This window comes from Mustela nivalis (genome assembly GCF_964662115.1).
Source record: "Mustela nivalis genome assembly, chromosome: 6".
NCBI lineage: Eukaryota > Metazoa > Chordata > Mammalia > Carnivora > Mustelidae > Mustela > Mustela nivalis.
In genome coordinates, this window is record NC_139025.1 from 65682386 (window position 1) to 65688252 (window position 5867).

Sequence of the window (5867 nt, forward strand, 5' to 3'; positions counted from 1 at the left end):
GCAGAGCAGTGGATTCCTAACTGGGCTCTACAATGGAATCACCTGGGGAGCTTTAACAATTACAGAAGCCTGAGTCTCACCCAGGAGAGTCTGTGTAATTGGTCTGGGATGGGAACTGGGTATTAGAATTTTTTAAAGCTCCCAGGTGATTCTAATGGGCTGCCCAGGGTACTTAATACTTAGCTCAGGGTTAGAGGTTAAGCTAATAATTCTAGTTTTTCTTTCTTTCTTTCTTTTTTTTTTTTTTTTTTTTTTTCCATTAGCCTTTCATTAAAGTTCCATCAAAAATATGCCTCCTGTGTTTCCCGGATAAAACTTGGAAGCATCCTCTGGCCTGATTGTTGTTTAAAGACAGTTCTTAATAGAAGAGTTAAAAACTCAATTTCAAAAGTAATTTTCCCTAAATGTGCTGTCTGGTCACATTTCTAACTGTGTGTGGTATGGGCTGGCCTTGTTAAGGGAGTGAAATACCTCTAAAGCTAATACCCTAGGTGGCATCTTTACACTTCAGGATGCTGCTGAAGGCTCAAAAGAGTTTCTCAGGAATGGTATGGTTATCGGATTAGATTTGGCTCATTACCTTTATGGATAAGCTCTAGGTTGATAGGTCCCCTCTCTGTTCTGTTTTTACCTAAGTATGAATCTAGTGTTACCTGGAAATTTTTGTGTTTTTGTTGTTGGTCTCTCATTCTTATCTTTAAAAGAAGTATCAGTCCTGTCCCACCACCTAGGCTAGTTTAGCTCCCTTCTAAGTTTACTTAGCTAATACAATACACAGCAACCTGGTTTTATTTCTGTTACAGTGACCTTAAAGTGAATTTGTTCTCTTTCGACAAGTGTACATTTATTCTGCAGTATCCCATAGGCTCCTATGCTTGGTTATAGACCATAATCAGTTTGAAAACTCCCATCACCTATGTTATTTTACCACATTGATGTTTTTAATGGATCTAGTTTTCCTGATTGTTTTTGTTCACGTCTAATACTAAGCAAGTATGTACATCTAGCCTTTTGGTTTTCAGTGATTTCTAGCAATGTAATAAATGTCTACAGTTTCTGAGGAGTGATAAATCAAAGAGTTGATTCACACTAAATTCTACACCTGAAACTAATATTACATCATATGTTAACTAACTGGAATTTAAGTAAAAACTTGGAGAAGAAAAAAGTTGATTCTGAGATAGCCTTATGACCACTAAGAGTCACCTTCTTTTTCTGGAATTCAGTTCCCTTTCCTATAAAATGAAGATGATTAGACCAAGTGGCCATTTTCTGTGTTTGGGTGAATGCTCCCCTGGCGTGTATTGGCTTTGAGGTTATGCTGTTTTTCTGGAGTTTGGGAGGCCTTAGGAAACACTGACTGTGCCAGCTTTCCCTCAGTTGTCCCCTAGCTGTCCCAGGACCCATCCTGTCTTACACAAGTTCTCTTTCTATTCACCTCTTATTCCTACACTATGGACTGGATCACATTTGCCCCTATTTAACAAGAAATAATAGACATCACATTGGCCACTAAAGTGCCACCGAGACTTCCCTCCTGGGCTAGGAAAGCTGTGACAGATTACTAAATTTGTGTTATAAGGCCCAGCATACATCCCACGTAAGCTTCTCAAGATCAAGCATCATCCTCTTTTTGATCGCTCTTTGATGTCTGTACCCTTAGTTCCCAGTGCAGTATCTAGCACATAATGAGTACTCAAGAATTATTTGTTGAATAAATGAACCAATCACATTCTATCTTATCACTTGCTCCCTTATAGTGACATTTATTTATTAATTATTTTATATTGTTAATAAAATTATGTATTAATATTTAACATTATTTATATTTATTATTATTTTTTAAGTAGGCTCCATGTGCAAGGTGGGGCTTGAACTCACGACCCTAAGATCAAGAGTTGTATGTTCTATGTATGTTCTATGTTCTAAGAGTTGTATGTCCCCCTGTTGTACTGATTTTTAAAAATCTTTTTATTTTAGAGTAGTTTTAGGTTTACAGAAAAATCAGTAATACAGATGACTTCCTATTATTCCACACCCAATTTTTCCTATGAGTAACATCTTGTATGAGTATCGCATGGTTGTCACAGTTAATGAACTAATAATGACACATTAAGATTAACTAAAGCCTGTACATTATTCAGATTTCCTTAGTTTTTACCTAATGTCCATTTTCTGTTCCAAGATCCTATTCAGGGTACCACATTACATCTAATAGGCATGTATTTACTTAGACTTCTCTTGGTTGTGAAGCTTTCTCAGATTTTCCTTATTTTGATGACCTTGACAATTTTGAAGAATACTGGTCAGATATTTTGTACAATGTCCTTCAATAGACATTTGTCTGATGTTTTTCTCACTATGGGGTTGGGGTTATGGTTTTTGGAGGAGGGCCACAGAGGTGAAGTAACACTCTCATCACATCATATCAAGGGTATGTAGATCCTATCAACATGAATTATTACTATGGACATTGACCTTGGTCATGAGGCTGAGGGGGTGTTTGTTACATTTCTCTACTCTAACGTTACTCTTTTGTACCCTATTTCCATGCTGTCCTCTTTGGAAGGATGTCATGATGTGCAACCCATACTTAAGGATTGGGGAATTATGTTCGATCTCTTTGAGGGCAGAACAGTGATGTAAATTACTGAGAGCACGGCTGCAAGTGACGTTTTGCCTCTTCTCCTCTATTTATTACTGCTTGGTTTTTTATATGTGGTAATTCTCCTCTTAAAGGCTATAAGCTTCTTCAAGGCTGACCATTCTATATGCTCCCCTATAGTCCCAGTGTCTTACACAATGCTTTGCGGTAAGATGGAAGCTCAGTTCCAAGTATAAAGGATGGTTCATAGCTTCCAGTTCCAGCAGATCTCTGCTGATGACTTACTTTTCTTTTTTACTGCAAGACTTGGGCCAGAAAGTTGCCCAATTTGTCTTGGCAAAGGTGTAATAAAAATACTACTAATAATAGTGGTCCTGGCACTGTGTTAAGCTCTTTATACATGTCTCCATAAGAATTTTTGCAACATACCTGCAAAGTGGATATCATCCTAATTTTATGAATGAAGATACTTATGTCCAGACTGATTATAAGATGTGTCCCAAATCACACAGCTAGGGTGCAGAGCCAGGACTCAAATCTAGCTCTCTAAAGCCCGTACCCTTAACCACCAGGTTATACTATGTTTCCCCTCATAATAGCCAAGTAAATCCACAAGGAAAGCCAGAAGGTCATGGATGCAACAAAAGCTAGAAGAAAATAGAAGAAGAAGAAAGAAATCTCTGAGTGGGAGTGACTGGTGTGTGACTCTGAGGTCTGCTATGAAATTGGTACATCTAAGAGAAGCACATAACCCATAGATTAGCATAGTAAGATAATTATAAAATATTATTATGTATTCCAAACACAAAGATAGCAGATTTTGCTCATATTCTTAACATTCAGGTCAAACAGTAATTTCTAAAATATATCCATATAGAGCAAAAGCCTAATTTGATTCAGATACCTTTTAAGATAGATGGGCATTAGTGACGATCCCAAACCTTGTCTTTCGAGGTCCATTTTATCATATACACACAGTGGGATTATTCATTCTTCTGTATCCTAGGAGATGTGGCTGATTTTCAGTGGGATCGTCAAATGATAGTGACAGTAATGGTTATTTGAAATAATTGATCCAATGGCTTGCTTAATCTTTAGATCTGAAATAAAATATCTCTACATGTGGTTCTGGGGAATTACTCACACTGTTGCTAAAACATTTTCTTCTGGAAGAAAGAGTGTAAGCTAAAGCAAAATATTTCCAAATAATTATGTATAGGGAAAGCCAGTTCCTTCATTACACATTAATCTTTATTCAATTTTTTTAGCTTGATAAATTTTTTTTAATCTTTGGTAAGATTATATACTTTTTTTTTTTTTAAGATTTTTATTTACAGATGTTTGCAAGGGGAACCCTCCTACACTGTTGGTGGGAATGCAAGCTAGTGCAACCACTCTGGAAAACAGCATGGAGGTTCCTCAAAATGTTGAAAATAGCCCTATGACCCAGCAATTGCACTACTGGGTATTTACCCTAAAGATACAAACGTAGTGATCCAAAGGGGCACGTGCACCCGAATGTTTATAGCAGCAATGTCCACAATAGCCAAACTATGGAAAGAACCTAGATGTCCATCAACAGATGAATGGATCCAGAAGATGTGGTATATATACACAATGGAATACTATGCAGCCATCAAAAGAAATGAAATCTTGCCATTTGCGACAACATGGATGGAACTAGAGCGTATCATGCTTAGAGAAATAAGTCAGGCGGAGAAAGACAACTATCATATGATCTCCCTGATATGAGGAAGTGGTGATGCAACATGGGGGCTTAAGTTGGTAGGAGAAGAATCAATGAAACAAGATGGGATTGGGAGGGAAACAAACCATAAGTGACTCTTAATCTCACAAAACAGAGGGTTGCTGGGGGGAGGGGGATTGGGAGAAGGGGGTGGGGTTATGGACATTGGGGAGGGTATGTGCTTTGGTGAGTGCTGTGAAGTGTGTAAACCTGGCGATTCACAGACCTGTACCCCTGGGGATAAAAATATATGTTTATAAAAAATAAAAAAATTTAAAAAAAGATTTTTATTTATTTATTTGACAGAGATCACAAATAGGCAGAGGCAGGGGGAGCCGGGTGGGGGCAGGGGCAGGAAGCAGGCTCCCTGCTGAGTAGAGAGCCCCGATGTGGGCCTCAATCCCAGGACCCTGGGATCATGACCTGAGATCCTTAGAAGGCAGAGGCTTTAACCCACTGAGCCTCCCAGGCGCCCAGGATTATATACTTAAAAAAAAAAGTTTTTATTTAATCAACTGGTGCTTATCACAAGTGTACTTCTTAGTCCCTATTACCTATTTCATCCATCTCCCCACCATTAATTTGTTCTCTAGAGTTAAGAGTCTATTTCTTGGTTTGTTCTTCTCTCTTTTTCCCTTTGCTCCTTTGTTTTATTTCTTAAATTCCACATATGAGTAAAATCATAGGGTATTTGTCTTTCTCTGACTTCTTTTGCTAAGCATTATACTCTCTAGCTCCATTCACATAATTGCAAATGACAAGATTCCATTCTTATTAATGGTTAAGTAATATTGCAGTGTGTGTGTGCCAATTTTCTTTATCTATACATCAGTTGATGGACATTTGGGCTCTTTCTATGTTTTGGCTATTTTAAACGATGCTGCTATAAACATCAGGGTGCATATATCCCTTCAGATTAGTGCTTTTGTATCCTTTGTGCAAATACTTAGTACTGTAATTGTTGGATCATAGTATAGTTCTATTTTAACTTTTTGAAGAACCTCCATACTGTTTTCCACAATGGCTGCATCAGTTAGATTCCTACCAACAGTGTGTGACTGTTCCCCTTCCTTCACATCCTCACCAACACTTATTTCTTGTGTTGTTAATTTGAGCCATTGTAACAGGTGTGAAGTGGTATCTCATTGTAGTTTTAATTTGCATTTCCCTGATGATGAGTGATGTTGAGCATCTTTCCATGTGTCTGTTGGCCATCTGTATGTTTTCTTTGGAGAAATGTCTGTTCATATCTTCTGCCCATTTTTTAATTGGATTATTTGTAGGTTTGTGTGTGTGTGTGTGTGTGTGTGTGTATTGAGTTGTATTTTTTTTATATTTTGGATACTAGCCCCATACTAGATATATCATTTGCAAATATCTTCTCCCATTCCATTGATTGCCTTTTAGTTTTGCTAATTGTTTCTTTCACTGTGCAGAAACTTTTTATTTTTATTTAATCCCAATAGTTTATTTTTGTTTTTGTTTCCCTTGCCTCAGAGGACCCATCTAGAAAAA